Source organism: Malania oleifera, chromosome 5 (genome assembly GCF_029873635.1).
Source record: "Malania oleifera isolate guangnan ecotype guangnan chromosome 5, ASM2987363v1, whole genome shotgun sequence".
Taxonomy (NCBI): domain Eukaryota; kingdom Viridiplantae; phylum Streptophyta; class Magnoliopsida; order Santalales; family Ximeniaceae; genus Malania; species Malania oleifera.
The window spans coordinates 52,160,694-52,181,099 of record NC_080421.1 but is presented as its reverse complement, the minus strand read 5'-3'; the positions used below and the strand labels follow the sequence as shown (position 1 = coordinate 52,181,099).

Here is a 20,406-nt window from a genome sequence, read left to right as displayed (position 1 = left end):
GGTCCACACAGGACTATCACACATAATATAACGTGGCCCACACAGGCACCACTAACCACCAGTAACAATCCCCATGGCCTACCCGTAGTATATGAGTAGAACAACCTCATCAGGCTTGCCAATGCTCTACCCTAATATATAATGACAATATACAAACTCTTCAGGCATGCCAACGTATATTGTGATTACATCTAGGCAATAAGACGAACTCCTTATGCCTACCAACGTTATATTTTGATACACACAGATAACCACACAAAATGACTTATACACACACATCACATTGTTCATCACACAGTAATCTCAAGTAGCCAATATTCACAATCCAACAGTATACTCACAACCAGCCAGTGTTCACAATCCAACAACATATTTCATCATTCGATTTTCACAATAACCAATTAAATTATGAAAGCCTACTATAATTAATTCCCCTTACTTGATTTCCTAAGTCTACGCCCACAGAAATCCCAAAACGACTCCTGCGGCACTCACCCAAACCCTAATTCAAAAACCCAAGTTTATCAACTCAAATCTCAATAAAATGTTATTTTATCATTCCATAAGCCCTATATACTCCATATTAACCATTGAACCAATATTTAATACCCTTACCTCAATTTTGGGATGATACCCCAGAACCTCAAACCGAAAATATGCTCTATGTAGGTTGTAGAGGATCTTTCCAAGAACCCTCTGGTGGTTCCTGATCGTCAATCTGGGCTTAATCGGAGTGAAAATTAAAGAAAAATAGAGGAAGGGTTGTAGGGTTTTTATAGAGAGAGAGAGAGAGAGAGAGAGAGAGAGAGAGAGAGAGTGTGTGTGTGTGTGTGTGTGTGTGTGTGTGTGTTTATATTATTATGTTTATAATTGAACTCTTGGATTCCTTTTATAACTTTCAGTACTGCTGAGAAAACCGTCGTCGATTTTCTCCATCTCTCAGAAAATCGTTGCCGGTTTTCTATTTAACCGGCCAAGATTTATCATTTACCCGTTACTGGCTCGCTGTAAAACCCCAAAATTGTCACCGGTTTTTCTTCCTCTCTAGAAAACCATCGCCGATTTTCTCCTGAACCAGCCAAAATCCTATTTTTCCCAATTTTCTTTTTATTATTATATTTTCCAAGTCTCTACAAAATAATTAAAACAAACAATTCCCATGTAAGCGTGGGAGACACACACTTTCAAAACTCACAAATCATAATAAACACACAACTCACTAGACACATTAAATAGCTCAACTTACAAGACACATAAATGCTAAGCACACTTGCAAGTTAAGTTGACTTGCAATATTACATTAAATAAAAATATAAGTCAAAGGGGATGCCTAATCGTGTGGGGCCCAATATGAAACCGTGTTGGGCCCACAAGGGGTCTTGATCTCGGAATTGCTTCAGCATATCTGCTGGGGTTTTTCTCACACTGAAAACGTCTTCTATATACTCCATGAATTCCCATGAAGCAACGAACAAAAAAGGCATCCGGAGGTCTTCCATGTGTTAGCATGTCGGTGAAGGAATTGTGAGCTTCTGGGAGTCGTCCACGCGTCGTAATATCTACAAAAGAAATGTGAGCATCTAGAGGTCGTCCACTTATAACACTGAAAATGACATCGGTAAAGTATATCGATCCCCATACACTCCCATGTTGAACCAAAAAAACAAAAAAAAATAAAAATAAAAAAGAAAAATCCCACTGGCGCTCTCAACTGAGAAAAGAATTTGCTCGCGGTGATTATCTCCGAAAGTTCGTCCCTCATGTTTTCTGAGTTTTCTCCTTTAGTGCACCCGGCGGATTTAAAGAAAGTTCCAAGTACTCCTGCCGTCTCAATTCATGCCGCCACCTTCATAATTTTACACATTTGAGTAATTTCCATTCAAAAACTATAGTTTCGTTGCCTTACCTTTTCCCTGTGTTTTGCGGATTCTGCGAGCTCTCTTGCAGGTAAACATATCAATTGAATCCTCGAGGAATCATAATAATTCCACTTGTTATCGCTTTATTATTGGTTTTCATGTGCAATATATATTTCTTGTTGGTGGAATTGACTTTTTTGATCTCTTTCGTTCACTCTCCTTTTTCCCCACTTTCCGATTGACAATTTTAGTTGTTATGATGATCTGTCTTCAACATTTTTTTGTTTATTCCTTGAAGAAGCTGGAATCTTGGGATACGCAAGGATTAGGGTTTGGCTGAAATGTTGGGAAGGGATTGATGTATTAGCGTACTACTAACTTGTGCTGTAAGGGTTTTTCATTTTCTTTTCTTTTGGGGTTGAGATAAACTGTACACATTTGAAATGGAAAATGGGAATTTTAGAACTGCCACTTTAGTCACAACATTTTATAAAATTTCTGACTTCTCATAAACTTTCATATTTCATTCCTTTTCTTTTGTGCTTGTGGGGGGGGGGTTTGAAAAAATGTGTATTTGAAGGTACATGTATTGATGTTTTGTTTTCAATATGGTCTTATATATTGATGGAAATCAGTGCAGGCACATGGGATTGGTGCATATGCATTGGGGATTTCTCATTTATATGTGATTTCATCTATTATCTACATTGTAAACTACCAAGAAAGGTGGTTCCCCCTATTTGGCCTTGTAGTTTACTTTCCCAAAATGCCCGCACTGCTGCTGACCCAAACAAATTAATGTACTTGTATAATGCCCTCACAATTGCTAATCAAAACCATAAAATGTACTCTTATAACTGCATTCCATATTGACTATATCACTAGTCTCTAATCTCTAATCTCTAATAATAGAGAGGGGATTCCCAACTTGGTGTAGTTTTTTGAATGTCAAAGACATTTCATAACTCCTCTCTTAATAAAATTAAAATACCCTTGAGTTCTTGCACATTTTCTTCACAGTTAACTTTTTAAAACTAAAAACTATACTACTAGACAAAGGATTCTTCCAACTTCGTCTAGTTTTCAAATGCCCAATGTCTCTATAACTGCCCCTTAACTTCTCTCCTAATCAAACTAAAATACCCTTTTCTTGCCTATTTTCTCTACCATAATTTTTATGAGACTAAAAACAAAAATTTAGGAAGTTGTGGTGCTCACAGCTAGTATTAAGGGGACAACATGTGTGCTCCATGGCTAGTACTAAGAATGAGGATTCCCACATTTTGTATTGATGTTTTATTTTCACAAAAATGGCCTGAAAATTGCTATCCAAAACCAATGTACTCATGTAATGGCTGTCCATATTTATTTTTTTGATTGATAAATATAAATAATATTAATGTAGAAAAAAAGTACAAGATTGGAGAACTAGAAATCCTCCTAAAAAGAACAAAAGAAAAAAGTTAGAAAAAAAACTGAAGTCTGTTCTGAACCTTGAAAAGGAAATGACCAACATATCCTCCACCGACCCTGAACAAACCCAACTTTCCACAATAATGCCAGGGTCTGACCCAAATCCTCTATGAGAGGAGCAATGCAGGAACAAAAGAGAGGCACAATTCAAAACTATCAAAACAGAGAACACATACATCTGGGGATAAAGTCATAAAAGGTCTCATTCTCTGCAGCATATTGTTAGTGTAACTGCTTTCCATATTAAAGTAGATTGCCCATCATTTTTAATTTTTACTAATTAAAAAGAGACAGTAGTAAAATTGAATTTTCTAGGAGTGTGTGCCAATGGAAGATGATTCTCCTTTTTATAGTTACTTTAGTTTGATTTTTAAAATTTATAAAAAAATACCTGTGTAACAGTTCATATTCTTTACTAAGGAAGAGGGTATAATAGTTTAAAAGAACGATATAGTTACTCTTTTTAGAACTTAAAAATATAGAGGCTTTTTCTCCCCAGGAAAGGTGAGAAGCATTGGCACAACGGAAATAGTACAAAGGAGAAGAAACATAGGGTAAGGCAAACTATGTTATCATAACATTTATTTTTCACAAGTATAACTTAACCCAACCCCTCCACCCCTCCCCAAAAAATAGAAAATAAAAAATAAAAAATCTCTAAGCATCCAAGAACAACTGCAACAGAGAAATAATATAGTTTGAGGCATTGGATTTTGAATTGGAAGTTTGTAAAAATCACTCTTCTCACAATTGTTACTATTTGTTCCAATATTTGTAATTGCTGAAAAATTTATAACATATATTGAAAGTCGGTCGTGGGTTCTTGAGCGCTAAAATGTGGTGCCCCTTATTTGAATTTTTTGACTGGGCAAATTTGGGGCAACCTGGTCAATTGACGAGCAAATACCACGTGCCCCAACTCGGTTTGTCATTTTAGACCCATGGATTTGGGCCATGGATCTGAAGATTCTGAGCATAGTTTTAAAATCTGATCTGGTCCAGTTGGTCAGTCGGGTTTCAACCAAAATCAATCACTTGGTCTGTTCATTCCACGATGAAACTGGGAATTAACTTGATCTGGAGTGAAGTCATCTAACTCAGTACATCCAAGCGTAAACAGGCCAGACCCGATAGAACAGCAGAGTTGACAGTTACAGAATTAAAGAAATTGGTAAAATGTGAAGGCAGCAACTAGCAAGGCTTGAACTCTACCCATCTAATGCAGAAAGATAAGCAGTTAGCAGAATGGCACAACTCAAAGAGGGGAAATACTGAAATTGAACACTGTATGATGTGGTTGTACACATTTATTATTATTTTATTTTGCAAACCATTCAATTGCTATACACTTTAAATAATATTTCAAAATAAATTCATATATGAAGTGTGGAAAAGCACATGCGTATACATATACATGATAAAATAGTTTTAGGCTATTTGTGGATTTTGCTCCAAGTTCATTTGTGGCTTATAGAGGATTATCTCTAAACCCAATGTATATTTAATAGTTCCTCTTTTTTTTTTAGATCCCATAGGCCGCCTATTTGGCACACATATTTTAGGCATAGATTTAAGAAGGTTTAGGAAATAGTGTGTGTATGAAGAACTCTTTGTATTTTTTAGTGACTTTGTTTAGTATTTTGTAATTATGTGTTTAGTTGGGTTATTTTTGTTAATGTGTTAGTTGTAGTAGTGCTTTTAGTGCAGGACATGCAAGTTGATGGACAGTCATTGTTTGAATCAATTGCAGTTACCCTCTCTCTCTCTCTCTCTACCACAGGGTTTCTGCTGTTCTTCTTCCTTCATCTTCTTCTTCCCCATTTCTGTTCTGGTTCTGTCTGGCTGCTGCTTCTTGTTCTTGTCGTTGTTGTTGTTTTAAATTCTTTCAATTCGCCCTACATCAAACTGGTATCAGAGCAAATCACAATCACCATGCAGCCATTCAAAGTTGAGAAATTGCAAGCACTGTTCACCTGCAACTTTCCAGAAAATTACAATTGCGCCCCTGTTCTTGAAACCCTAATTTCAAGGCATTAATCGACAAAACTTCCTTCACTTGCATGGTGCGGCCCCATGCACCACTTGCAGGTTCCCCAACTGACCCCCTTTCAAGTTCTCACATCTCCACCCATTTTCTGGTTAGACCACAAATCCCCGCCTTCGATCTGCCACCTGCTGGAAAATCATCACCAGAGGACACATCGCCGGCGGTGCATGTGCCTCACGTGCCGGCAATCTGAGTGGGAGATTTCCAGATTGTTTCCTGCTTCCAAATTTGTGAGAAATTACTTCCAACTGCAATAAATTGGGTTTTTTGTTGAAGTGAAATTGGGAAAAATTCAAGTGCCAGTGCAAGTTACATGTTTGAAATTTGGAGGATTATTTCACCACCAACACTGCATTCAGACTTCATTTGCTGTAATTTGTGGTTTTTTTTTTAAATAAATTTGGTGGAGACTTTGAGTCTCCAAAACATATTGGTAGACCAACTCAGCCCCTCCAACGTTTGAGGAAGGTAACTTTGAGGAGTTTAATGATGTAGGGTAGCATGCCCCACATTTCCTTAGGCAAGGTTGGGAGGACTATGGAGATGCTACAAAGGGTCAAGGTAGATGTGTGTGCCTATGATGGGAAATTAGACCTAAGCTCATTTTTAGCTTGGGTAGCGGAGATGGAGGATTTCGTTTACCGGTATTGTATACTGCATGAGGACAAAATATGGTTTGCCAAGATGAAACTTGTAGGACCAGCAAAGAAGTATTGGCAAACTATGCAATGAACCCTGGAACAGTTGGGTGAGACTCCTATTACCTAGTGGGAAGCGTGAGACAGCAATTGAAAGAAAGTACATCCCCCATTCCTTTAAGAGCCAGTTGAATGAGTTTTTGAACCATAAATAGACCACTGTTGCAGCCAGCTTCATTGATCGATTCGAGAAGCTGATGCTTAGGAAGATGTTAGGCGAGAGGTTGGCTTTTTCTCACCAAAATCTTTAGAGGTAGCTTGTTAGAAAGCTCTTGCCATTGAAAAGTACTTCAAGAACTCTCGTAGGACTTCATCTGAAGTGAGTGAGTCTCATCACCCCAAATCCTTTCCTCAGCCTAGGTCTACCATCCCTCAGTGTGCACATAGAGTTTTTCAAAGAAAATAGAGTCACATCATGTTGTTCACTATAGTGGACCTAGTATTCCTCAGGCTAGTAGCTAATCTGTGTAGTGTCCTTGTTGCCATGCTAGAGGTCACATTGCTGCTTGTTGTCCCCAATGAGCCATAGCTTTAGAGTGTGAAAGTGATACCTACTTGATTGTGAGAATCATGTTGTAGATGTTGTTGTGTACTTGGGAGATGAGGGTGAGCTTGTTGATGATTTTGAGGAGGATGATTGCGATGTCAGTGTAATTAGGTGTGTCTTATCCACTAACGTGGATAGTGAGAAGTGGAAACAGACCACTCTTTTCCACACTTTCATTCGTTGTGGAGATAGGACATGGAAACTAGTTATTGATGGGGGTAATAGAATGAATGTGATCTCCAAGATTGCTCTAGGAAGATTGAACCTTAAGGGAGGGCCACATCTCATGCTTTTAAGGTTAATTGGGTAAACAAGACAAATCTTCCAGTTATCGAAAGGAGTGTTGTACCCATCCTAATGGGGGGTTATAAGGATAGGGTCTATTGTGATGGACTCCTGATCGATGTGGTCCATGTGTAGTTAGGTGACCATGGTTATTTGATGATGATGTAACAAATCATGGTGGGGGAAACACTTATGTGTTTAGGCATAAAGATGAGAATATCATCTTAATCCTACCAAGCCCACCCCAAGGATCCTAGTTTAAGGAACAAGGTAGCCCTTTAACTCCTTGCCCAAAGAAGCATTCGCTTGTCTAATTATAGAGCTTTTGAGTGACAGAGCTTGGAAAACATGTGCATTTTATTTGTCATAACTCGAGAGGTTCATTATGAGGATTCAGAGTTTTCATGTGAGTACCCAATTGAGGTTATAAGAGTTGCTTGTTGAGTTCATTGATGTTGTGCCCAATGAGTTACCTCGTGAGCTAACACCCATGTGAGACATTCAACATGCTGTAGATCTCATTATAGGTTTACAATTACCTTATTTACCACTCTATAGGATGAACCCTAAAGAGCATGCTTAAGTGAATAGGTAGGTAGGAGAACTCCTTAACAAGGGCTTTGTGACATAGCCTTAGCCCTTGTGCTATACCAGCTTTTCTAACTTCAAAAAGGGATGGATCTTGGAGGATGTGTGTGGATAGTAAAGCCATCAACAAAATCAGCATCACATGTAGGTTCCCTATCTCTAGACTTGAGGATATGCTTGGCATGCTTGCTGACTCTAGTTGGTACTCTAAGATTGATCTCCATAGTGATTATCACCAAATTATAATTAGACCAGGAGATGAGTGGAAAACGTCTTTGAAGATCCATGATGGTTTATTTGAGTGGCTTGTCATGCTCTTTGGACTCTCCAATGCTCCCAACACTTTTATAAGGGTTATAGCAAGTTCTGTAACCATTCATAGGAAAGTTCCTAGTGGTCTACAGTAAAACTTGGGAGGAGTTCTTAATACATCTTCATGAGGTCTTTGTCACCTTGAAGGATGCAGTGTTGTTTTCTAACCTCAAGAAGTGTAGCTTCTTAGTTTAGTGAGATTTTTCTTTGTTTTGTGATCTCCGTGTAGGGAATAGCCACTGATCCAGAAAAGGTTAGCCATTAGAGAGTGACCTGAGCCTAGGACTATTATTAAGGTTTGTAGTTTCCATGGCCTTTTTATTTTTTATAGATGATTCACAGGGCATTTTGGCACCATCATGGCTCGTATTACTAAGTGTTTGAAGAAAGGAGAGTTTCATTGGACCCCATCAGTAGAGAGGTGAAAGAGAAGATGATTGAAGCACTTGTAATTCGGCATTTGGACCTTAGTAGAGTTTTAAGGTTGCTTGTGATTCCTCTGGGTAGGTATAGGTGGGGTCTTGAGTTAGGAGGGACATCCTATAGCATTTTCCAATGAAAAACTCTTAGATGCCAAAAAGAGATGTAACACATATAATAAAGGGTTTTATGTTGTAGTGCAATCCCTCCAACATTGGAGATATTACTTTTAGCCCAAGTTTTTGTACTCTTTCTACCACCTTGTTTTGAGATATCTGAGCTCGCAAAAAAAGTTAAAGTGGGAAGTGTGCTAGTTGAATAGAGCTCCTCAATGAGTACGAGTACTCTGTTTGTCTGGATTTTGGGCTTATCTTTTAGGAGCTGTGTGAGGGACACACTGTAGAGATTTTGTTGATTTCATCATCCATGGGTGTTACCTGGTTAGAGGTATTGGTTTATTCATTCTCCGTACTTTGTTAGAGATCTTTTACTTTTGGAATTGTATGTTAGAGGGTTAGCTGGTTGCCGAGGGAGGATAAAACCGTTGCCTTAGTTGAGGATAGGTTTTATTGGCCTTCCTTAAAGAGGGATGTTGCTAGGAAACCTGTTAGTTAGCCAAATCTAAGAGACACAATTGCCACACATACCTTGGGGAGACCTATATGGATTTTGTTCTTGGACTCCCTAAAACAGCATGGGGACATGATTTCATATTTGTTTTTGTTGATAGATTCTCCAAGATGGCACATTCTATCCTATGTAATAAGACTTCTAATGCATCTCATGTAGCTAAATTGTTCTTTACTTCTAATGCATCTCATGTTGCTAAATTATTCTTTAGAGAGATCATCAAATTGCATGGATTGCGAATCTTTATAGTGTTTGATAGGGATGTTTAGTTCTCTAGCTACTTTTGGAGCACAATTTGGAAAGTTTGGGACTCACCTGCTGTTTTCTTCTGCTTGCCACCCCTGAACTGATGGTCTGACTAAGGTTATGAATCGTAGTCTTGGTGACCTACTTTGGTTTGTAATGGGAGAAAAATAGGGCAATTGGGAGTCTGGGACTTGGTGCTACCTACTGTTAAGCTTGCTTATAATAATTCTGTGAACATGTCCACAGGTAAGAGTCTTTTTGAGTGTGTATTCGGTTACAAACACTGTGCACCAATTGATCTTGTTCCTTTGCCACCAGATGCCCATATTTTTGAGCCTGCTGAGTCTTTTGTTCATCACATTCGTGAGTTGCATCCTGAGGTTAGGAGAAAACTTGCTATGGGTAATATGGGTTATAAACTTGCTGCAGATGTGCATCTTAGAGGTAGAAAGTTTAATGTAGGTGATAGTCATGGTTCGCATAAGACCTAAATGTGACCCTAGAAATTCATATAGAAAGCTCCATGCCTGTGCCATTGGCGCTTTTCTTATCCTTAAGAAACTTGGACCTAGTTCATATTTACTTTCCTTACCTACACACATGACCATTAGTCCAGTTTTTAATGTAGAGGATTTGACACCTTACCATGGCACTTTTTAGCCTCTTGGTTTGCCATTTGGTGCTCATGCAGGTTCAGCAGCTCCTTAGCCCCCCTCTAGTCCTCAACCACAGGAAACACTGGATTCTATCTTGGATTATGAGTTCTTGACGTCTTTCACAGTGTATTTCATCGCTACTTGGTTCAATGAAAAGGTTGTCCTGAGTTGGATGCTATGTGGCTTGCTGAGTAGAGTCATAACTTGCTGGAGTCATATTTACAGTCCCACTCTGCGGATCAGAGTTCCTTTCAGTTGTGGGAGAATGATGGACCATCTGTATCCCATAGACTGCCCAGTTGGCACATGTATTTTAGGTGTAGGCTTAAGAAGGTTTATGAAATAGCATGTATGAGGACTTCTTTGTATCATTTAGTAACCTCCTTTAGTATTTTATAGTTATGTGTTAAGTTGGGTTATTTTCGTAAATAAGTGTTAGTTGTAGTAGTGGTTTAAGTGCTGGCCATGCAAGTTAATGGACAACAGTTGTTTGAATCATATTGCAGTTTCCCTCTCTCTCTCTCTCTCTCTCTCTCTCCCCCACAGGTTCCTGCTGCTGCTGCTGCTTCTTCATCTTCTTCTAAATGCTCTCTCTCTATCTAAATTCTGTTACTGTCCTACATCATTAAGTTAATAGATATAATATATGATAAGTTCTATTTATGCTGACAGAAATTTTATGTTTAGTTTTTGTTATTTGATTCATATGTAATAGGTTGAATTTTGAACCCACCCGCATGTAGCATGTGTATATTTGTAATAATTATACATAATTTGTCTATTTTTGGACGACTTGTGGTACTTGATTTGAATTTGACAATATGTTTGTCCTTGAACTGTATCTCAATGCTATGGTGGTTTTTATGCTCCTTTTATCTGGCATACTGACAATTTAGCATTTTTTACTTTGATTTAGAGTACATTCTTTTTATCAGTCGCTGTATCCTCTGACTATTGCAAATTTCCCTAGCATGTGCATGTGACCATTCCATGTTTTGCAGCATAACTGCTGGTTTTGGGGTTTTCTGGTGATATTTCTGGCTCGAGGAATAGCCCAAAATTCTTTATATGCGGCTGTCGGTCTTCTAGATTTTTCGGATTCTGTATAATGCCTTATATATTACATGCTTTTGGGCATAAATCATCTATAAAGCTGAAGGTTGGTTATATAATTTTCAAGTGAGAAAATTCAACCATTGAAGACAATTCTGCATAATTTACCTTGTTGCTGGAATTTTTCTCTGCTGTTTTTTTTCTGTTAGCAATGAATTCAATCTGAAAAAGGCTACTGTTGAAAGAAAAGGGAGATAAAAGGAAGAAAAAATGTATTGTATGTTAAAGCCTGATATACAATTTTGTCCCCCCAACCTAACAGCTTAAGCTTTTAGGTAAGGTGGTTATCTAACATGGTATCAGAGTCAGGTTGCCAGGAGGTCTTGGATTCTAGTCTTGTTGCCCTTGTTTCTTGTCTATCTGTTAAGAATGATCTTTTTCCCTATAATGAGTGTTGTTTATTGTTTGTCTCTCTCCATTTTCTGTTGACTGCACGTGTGGGGGAGTGTTAAGGTCTGATACATTGTTGGCCCATAATCTAACAGTTTAAGCTTTTAGGTGAAGTGGTAATCTAACAGCATATGCAAAGCGAAAGAAATGGTGTACTTGTGTTTTCTTTCTGAGCCAAAGTATGAAAGCAAAAGGGTAGGGTAGGGAGGAAAGAAATTAGAACCTGGATTTCAGGCAGGCCCTTTGTAGGGGGGTGGGGTTGCAAGTTGGGGTCAGGTTGCTGCTCGAGCCTTACATGCCAGGGTCGATGATGTGGCATTGCATTTGCAGCCTACGTGGCTTTGGGTCCTGGCCATCTGGGTTTATCTGGTATTGGGTTGGGTTATTGTAAAATAAAAGAATGGGCTTGAGTTGATCCTATGCTTTAGGACAGGCTTGGATAATGTTTAGGGTATGTGGCAGGGCAGTTTTGGCGTTGAGCCTTGCAATAAAAGAGAAGGGCTGGTTGAGTTTAAGTAAAAGAAAAAAAGTTGGTTCTGGTTAATAAGCAGGACCTTGATATGGGCTTAATGGATCTAGGTCATTTGAGGAGAGAAGTCCCACGGAGTTCATTAGCGCTTGCAGACATGTGGCTTCAGTAACATTTTCCTGCATTGACCTTTGGCAATTTGTCAGATCGAAGGATGACTATTGAACAACTATTGAACATGATGGTGCTTTCAGTGTTGTCTGGAAATGCACATGAAGAAGAAAAGGCTGTTTGGGAGATTCACAAGAATCCTTAGTTAGAATGGGATTCCCAGTCTGGCTTCAAGCAGCATGTGTTGGTGCGTAGGCTGTTTTCTGATGAAAAATGATGGGAGGGAAAGGCTGAACAGTGTTCTTTGAGGTTGAGAAGGTGGTGGAACTGTCATGGAAAATTTCCATTGAGGTTCAGAAAGTTACAGGAAACAGAGTTACTGTTGAACTTTTTATTTTTTGGAAATTACTGGCTGTTTAATGTAATGATTGTTGATTGTTGAGGCTAAAGAGGGGAAGAAAAGAGCGATAGTGGAGTTGATTAAGGATGGAAATTATGATGTTCACAATGGAACTTGCAGATGAACAGATTAAGAGAGAGAGGAAGAGGAAAATATTGAATGGCAATATGGTGGGTCAGAAGTGAACAAAGAGAGTTTGAAGCTTTCTTATTGGATGATATAGAGTGAAGAAGAGAGGGAGTGAAGAGAAGGAAGAAGAAGAAGAAAGTGCATCGATCATGTCTGTGTGTGTGAAAGAGAGAGAGAGAGAGAGAGAGAGAGAGAGAGAGAGAGAGAGAGAGAGAGAGAGAGAACACAGAGATACTATTTTATACATGGTTTACTCAGTCAGTTTACACTGGAACTATGATGAAAAAGGCATAACTGTACTTATAAATATAGGGGCGTGGGTGTCTTAGTGTATATGTTGCTTTAACACTTGTCCGTCCCTCTCTCTATTTTCCTCACTAGGGGTCTTATTTTTTTTTCCTAGATGACAAACTGAACTTGGTACCGAGCTAATGCATAGGAACACATCGGAATGCCTTCAGAGTGTGTTTGTACAGTTGACTTATCTTCGAGAAGAGCTGGCGATAATGTTTGTATGGATGACTTTGGTTTACTGATTTAAGCACATGCTTTGATTTGACTGATTTTTGGTGTTATTTTGATGTTGATCTCAAGTTGTTTCACTAGGTTTGCCATTTGCTTGGATTGTTGGAAACCTGGGTTGGGAAGCTTTGTTCTCAGATCCGAGGGATTTTTCTTTGCTTTCTTGGTCCAATCCAACTCAAAACCATATACTTAGATGTTTTTCATAATTCACTATTGGTATGGTGTGTGTTGGGGGTATTTTTTATTTTTATTTATTTATTTTTATTTTTTATGTTTTGATATTACTGTGATTCTGCCTTTTTTTTTTGTTGGTGCATTTGATTCTTGTTGCTCAGTACTTCATTTTTGACTATTTACTATGCCGAGATCATTTCAGTACTGACTGCGATCAGTGTGTGGCATTGTTGTGGGTTTTTCCCTTTTACTTTGTTGTGCTTTGACATGTCAGAAGGTTGTGTTTCTTCTTGTGGGTATGGTTTGTATAGGGATTCTTGGAAATGATTCTTCTCTTTAGATTTTTTTGGACAAGTTGAAGAAAAGAAATTATTGGCTTGGTCAGTGTGTGTTATCAATTTAGGCCAGTGACTGTATGGTCACCAAACACAGGAAAATAAGAAGCTGGAGTTAGATCCTAGTTATGGTTAGTAAGTTGCTGAAAAATGTTGGTATTGTCTGTCTTTTTACTACGTGATATTGCTCAGGAAATTTGGACTGATGTAGCTCAGACTGAGTCACAGACTTGTAATGATGATTAGGATTATGTTGTTGTAGATCTTAAGTTCGTCTAGCAATTGTTGGCATTGCAAGTCCCTCCCTCTTCTTCTCTGGTCTGTTATCACAGATCCTCTCTTTCTTGGTCTCTGTGGAGACTCTCCTCTCTGAAGCCTCTGCTTCTCATTCTTCCGATGCCGGCCTTGATGTCTCACAGAATTTTCACCATGTTTTCCGGACTTTGCAGCTTTGTTCATTAGAGCCCTAGAGGGCCTCATGATCTCATCCTCCCTTTCCCTTGACAGCAAGCCTTGTTTGTCAGAACCCTTGGGGACCTCAGGACCCTTTCCTCCCCCTTCCTTGATTCAAGGAGGGTGAATTGGTGGTGGATGAGGGGGCAATTGATAGAGGCATTTGCAACATTTTTAAAGCCTTGTACACTGAACCAAAGTCATGGAGACCAATAGTGGATGACATTATCTTTAGAATTTGAGCCCCTCCACATTCGGTGGCTTGAGAGGCCTTTTGAGGAAGAGGAAATTGTTCAAGCTCTTAAGACTTGCAATGGGGATAAAGCCCTGGTCTCGATGGTTTTAATACGTCTTTCTTCCAAAAGAACTAGGACCTTCTCAAGCAGGATATCATTGGGGTTTTTTTGAAGATTTTCATCGAATCGACAATTTTGTGTCTAGCATAAGCTCAACCTTCATCTCCTTGATTCCTAAGAAATAGGGGGCTTGCAACTTCAAAGACTTCTGCCCAATCAACTTGGTTTACAATTTGTGCAAAGCCCAATCCAAAGTCTTGGCTGCTATGCTCAAGCATGCAATTTCAAAGGTTGTTGAAGCTCCAGTGCGCTTTCATTGCAGGTTGGCAAATCATGAGTGCTGCTCTGATTGCCAATGAATTGTGGATACCCACATTAAGAGTGGGAAAAGACGAGGGTGTGCAAGCTGGATGTGTAGAAAGCCTTTGACTGTATTAACCAGAATTTTCTGCTGTACATTCTCAGAAGAATGGGTTTTGGGGATTCTTGGTGTTGACGGATTCATCAATGTATCTCTACTCCATCTTTCTCGGTATTGATAAATGGCTGCGCTATTGATTTCTTCAGATCATTTTGTGGTTTGAGGCAAGGTGACCCACTTCTCCCATTTGTTTATCTTGGTCATGGAAGTGCTGAGTCATATGATAACCAATGCAAATGATGCTGGTGGCTTGCTCAAGGGGCTTAGCATAGGAAGACAATGATGCTATGGAAAGCATCTCCTTTTTGCAGATGACACTCTCATTATTTGTGAGGATGATTTGGAGCAAATTCTTATTCTTGGATCCATCCTCCTTGGTTTTGAAGTGGTTGCAAGCTTTAAAAGTAAAACTGGGAAAAAGTGAAATCACTTCAATGGGGATTTGTGATCATGGACATTTGCTTGCAAGTCTCCTTGGCTGTAAGCTCTGAGCCTGCCCTATTACCTATTTTGGTCTCCCCTTAGGAACTAGGTTTAAGGATAAGGGTATTGGAATCCCATTGTTGGTAGTGAAAGAAACTCGATGGTTGGAAAAGAAACTTTTTGTCAGAATGTGGTAGACTCACTCTCAGTAGAAGTACACTATCCAATCTCTTGATTTCCTTAATGTCTCTTTTCCCTATCCCCGATTTAGTTGCCAAGAGATTGGAGGGCTTCCAAATAAGATTCCTTTGGGGAAACATAGGCGAGATTTTCAAATATCATCTTGTTAAATGGTGGGTGGTTAAACGACCTTTGTAACTGCCTTGGCCTAGATCCCTTATTATCTTTAGTAAGGCCCTTTTTTGGGAAATGTCCTTGGAGATTCATGATAGAAAAAATCATTTTTGGAGGGCTGTCATTGCTATCAAGTATCCATCATAATGGTTGTACCTCTAAAGATTCAATGGAAGCACATGGTATAGGTGTTTGGAGATATATTAGAAGTGGATGGGAGAAATTCCTCTCTTTCTTATCTACTTTCACATGGGGAATAGGGAGGATATGTCCTTCTGGCAGGATATTTGGTGCGACAAATCTCAACTAAACTTATCTTTCCCTTCCATCTTCAGACTAGCTTGCGATGAAAATGCTCTCATTTGCCAACATGTGGAGTTCACGAGTCATTGAATTGTTTGGAATATTCCTATGAATAGGAATGCTTTAAATTAGGAGTTTGATATTCTTACAAATTTTTTTCAATATCAATGCCATACCAATTCTGATGAGCCCAAATGAGTTTTGAGTAAGGATGGGAACTTCATGATCAGCTCATTCTAGCACCTTAGCTCCCCGGCTGAGAGCAACTCAAATTTCCTTGGAAACTTGTATGGAAAACAGCTGCCCGTACTAAGGTTGTTTTTTGACATGGGAAGCTACTATTGGTAGGATCCTTGCCTTGGACAATCTTAGAAAAAGGTTTCTCTCTTGTCAATAGATGCCTTTTATGCTTGGAGCAGGAGAAATCATTTTATCACGTCCTTCTGCATTGGTCATGGAACAAGAAATTGTGGGATTTAGCCACCTCCATTGTAAATCAAAAGTGGGTTACAACTATGGTAGAAGGTGAATTGTGGGCTTGGAAAGGGATCAAATCAAATAAGGAAGAATATCCCTTTGCATCATTGCCTTGCTATTTTATGGGCGGTGTGGAGAGAAGGGAATAAAAGAGCTTTTGAAGGAACTATTTTTCCTATTCAGACTGTCATGGACCATTGGATTGCAATGATATCTAGCCAGTATTCTGAGCTAGTGAGGAGGGACCCCTTTGTAATCCTTGATCTTCTTGATGCTTTTCAACAAGGGATGTCTCTCTCTTGTTCTTTCGTACTTGGGTGTCATCCCCTTGATGCCTCTTTCAAATAAATTTTCTTTTTGCTAATAAAAAAAAAAAATGATGATTAGGCTTATGAATTCAAAGAAGGATACAAACTCATAAAAAGAAATGATCATTTCTTGAGATTATGCAGACATTTTTTTACGTTAGAAGGAAGAAGAGTTTATTACAATGCGAGAATCACATAGCAGGTCTTCCTATCTATTTATGACATCTCACATACATCTTAATGATTGCCATACTCTTACCAAATAATGCTCACTGACATGGTATTAACACTAAGAAACTAATAATACTCCCCGTGGATCATGGATATCATTTGATCCTAGCTTGTTACAAGTGTATTAAACCCAAGCACACCTCAAAGGTTTAGTAAAAACATTTTGACATCATGTTAGCGGTTGCAAGAAGCTTTTGCACAAGCTTCTCTCAAACAAAATGACAATCAACCTCAATGTGTTTTGTCCTCAAATGAAAAACCGAATTGGGAGCAATATGAATAGTATCTTGATCATCACACAACAACTTAACAAGTTGGGAATGTGGAAAACCAAGTTCTTTCAACATGTTCTTTTGTGAAACTAGTTGGCATGTAGTATAAGCCATACACGTATACTTGGACTAAGAATTCGATGGTGCAACTACAATTTGTTTCTTACTTTTCCATGATATCAAGTTAACACCAACAAACCCACTCTGCTTGTTGGCCTTCTTTTAGAGGATGACCCAACCCAATCTGCATCTGTACATCCATGAATGCTAGTGTTTCCCAAATCCTGACAAATCTCTCCCATGTGCACCCTTGGGGTACTTAGGAAAATCAAGGAACTAGCTCACAACACTTGTGGTGAAAGATATGTTTGATCAAGTGATTGTGAGGTATTTTAACTTCTGAAAATTCTCTGGTATTATTGGGAGGATCAGTCAACAAGTCATCCACATTTGGCAGTAATTTGTTGTTAGGATCCCATAGGTCTATCAATAGGTTTGGATCCCAACCAATCTCATCTAGAAGGTCTAGCCGTCTAGGACAAACTTACTCTATGATAGGATAATCCCCAAGATCTAGATACTTCTGTGCCCAAAAGTGTTTTGAAATGTCCCAAATCTTTAGTTTGAATCATTAAAGGACAGCCCGACGCACAAAGCTCCTGCATATGTGGGATCCTAGGAAGGGTGGAGCACAATGGGTCTATAGTACGTAGCCTTACCGTGCATTTTTGCAAAAGAATGTTTCCATGCCTTGAACCCATGACCTCTAGGTCACATGATGACAACTTTACCGTTGCGCCTAGGCTCCCCTTCCTCTAGTCTAAAACATTGTCAATAAAAATGCTGTAAGTGTTCTACGCCTAGACTATCATCACTAGTAATAATAACATCATCCACGTACACAACTAGGAAAGTCCTACTAGTGACTATATAGTAGAGAGTGATCTACTGCCCATCTCCAAAGGCCAAATCAAGCATTACTGCCCTTTAACCTACCAAACCATGCTCTAGGAGACTGCCCTAGGCCAAATATGATTTTTCATATGACATGCCAATGCTCATCCTTTTGGTCAACAAACCTAGTTTGTTGCTCTGTATATACCACCTTGTGAAGATCATTATGTGGGAACGCATCCTTCACATACAACTGATGTCAAGGCCAATAGTGGTGGTGGCTAAAGAGATAAAAAGGTGAACAAATGTAAATTTACGACTGGAGAGAATGTGTTGGAGTAGTCTAAGCCATAAACTTGAGTATACCCTTCCCAACAAGGCGGGCCTTTAGTGAGCTACATGAGCATGGAATTGACTTTCATTATGTGCACCTAGTGACATCCAACCACACACTTATTAGGAAGCGGGAAAAGCTCGCAAGTATCATTTCCCCCTTCATCCCTTGTAGCTCTCAACTCATAATGGGATGAAGTTTCTGACATAAAGTTGGAAGGGAAACACATGATATTGGCAATAGAACACTAATTTGAGGGTGACAAGAATGATAATGAAGTTAGATTTGAGTTGGATTTTACCTTTCTTAACAATATTAGGAAGGTCAATCTCATCAGAGATCAAATCGCTGGACAAGGAAACTGAAGGTGCAATAGTAGGATTTGTAAGAATCTCCTCCCTCCGGTTGTTGTTGTGCATACACTTGCAAATTATGATGATGTGAGGACAAGAAGGACTCATTTGAGATAAAGATTTAGGAGAATGACTAGGTAGAGACATTACACTTGAATCTTGAGGACTAGGTAGAGGACAAGCTTATCAAGATTGATAGGACTCAAGGAGTGGTGTGAGCTCAAAGTAGGTAGCATTGGTAGAGAGAAACAACAAAAATTAGGACTATAACATTGATACCCCTTATAAGTATGAGGGTTTCCCAGAAGAATATGCTTACTGCATGTTTGGTACACAAGGATGAAATGGAATCTAATTTATATTACTTGATATGGTCACTCTTTCCATTCAAATTTTCATTCCATTCCTTTCCTACCACATTTCATTTTGCAAACTGAACATACTGTGAAGGGCTAGGGATTCAACTTATCAACCCTGGAGTTAATCAATGAGCGTATGAGGAGACAATAAGAACAATGGAGCATAAAGGAAGTGAATAGAGTATCTATTTTACCACCGAGGATAGAATATGGCATTTTATTGACCAGGGAGCAAGCAATGAGCATCGCACTAGTCCAAAACTTTTTGTGAACATTCATATGATACGACAAGGCAAACTTAAGGATATGTGTGTTTTCCTCTTTGCGACTTCATTCTGTTGTGTGTGGTGGACACAACATGATTGATGAATCATTCTAGTTTTGGTCATATTGGTAGAAGTGGGTGCTAAAGGACTAGTTTGTATTATCACTTCAAGTATTCTGGTGGGTAAATTAAACTAAGTCTCTACTTAGGAACAAAAAGCACAAAGATCTTATATTGCTTAAAGCAATATTTTATTAAATAAAGCCAAGTCATCCTTGTGTAGTCATCAATACACGTAACAAAACCCAACTTTGACACAACACGACTTGGACCCCAAAACATTAGAATGGACCAATGTTTTGAAAGGTGTTTTTGAGGCGCGCCTCAGTGCGTTTTGGGACAAAAATGCCTCAAGGCGTATGTGTAAAGGCGTAAATCCAAGAAAGCGTTTGCCTCAGCCAACAAAGCGTACGCCTCAGCCAAAAAACCATGCTTTTTTACGCCTCATGAGCAAGGTGTACGCCTTTTGGTCTCCTGCGAAGCTTCTTCTCCTCTGCTTTGTCACTGAAGACTTCGCTCTCTCTTTGAAGCTTGGACGAAGCTTGACGAAGCCTCTACTCTCTCTTTCGAAGATTCGACAAACCTTGACGAAGCTCGGCGAACCCTCTGCTCTCTCTTTCGAAGCCTAGACGAAGCTCAACGAAGCCGACGAACCCTATGCTCTCTCTTTCGAAGCTCGGATGAAGCTCGACAAAGCCTTTGCTCTCTCTTGAAGCCTCTCTCTCTCAGCATCTGCTCTCTCTCTCTCTCAAGATCTGGTCTCTCTCTCTCTCAGCATCTACTCTCTCTCTCTCTCTCAACATCTGGTCTCTCTCTCTCATCATCTGCTCTCTCTTTTTCGAAGTCTCACATGTCTTAGTTCTTTATTTGTCTCTCAGGTTTTTGTTTCATATTTTAATTGTTTAAATTAAATCTTGCTGCACCTGCTGAAATGTCTGAAGCTGATTCAAGGGGCAAAAAAAAGATTTTGTTTGGAAATAGTAAACACATAAAAGTTTTTCCCCATTATTCTAACATTTTTCTCATTTTAATACTATATATATAATTTTTTATTTATTAATTATTTTAAAAAATATTCCCAAAAGGCTTACGCTTCAACGCCTTGAGGCATACGCCTCGCCTCATGGAGGGTAAAACGCCTTGCCTTACGCCTTCGCCTTTTAAAACACTAGAATGGACTAACATAAGAGGGTTGA

The 20,406-nt window shown here is 39.0% G+C and overlaps 1 protein-coding gene across 7 annotated transcripts in view; it reads left to right on the top strand.

Annotated features, from left to right (window-relative positions):
* The first annotated feature begins 1,435 nt into the window (after positions 1 to 1,435).
* The window catches only part of LOC131155655 (uncharacterized), a 28,758-nt gene continuing 9,787 nt past the window's right edge, over positions 1,436 to 20,406 (top strand). For 2 of the 7 annotated variants that reach the window (XM_058108925.1, XM_058108927.1), the window contains exon 1: positions 1,489 to 1,947. The gene's annotated coding sequence lies outside the window, so the exon portion shown is untranslated. Of the gene's footprint in view, positions 1,948 to 2,157; positions 2,246 to 10,762; positions 10,921 to 20,406 lie in introns of all 7 variants that reach the window. The other 5 variants (XM_058108926.1, XM_058108923.1, XM_058108924.1 and 2 more) reach the window with 5 other exon arrangements.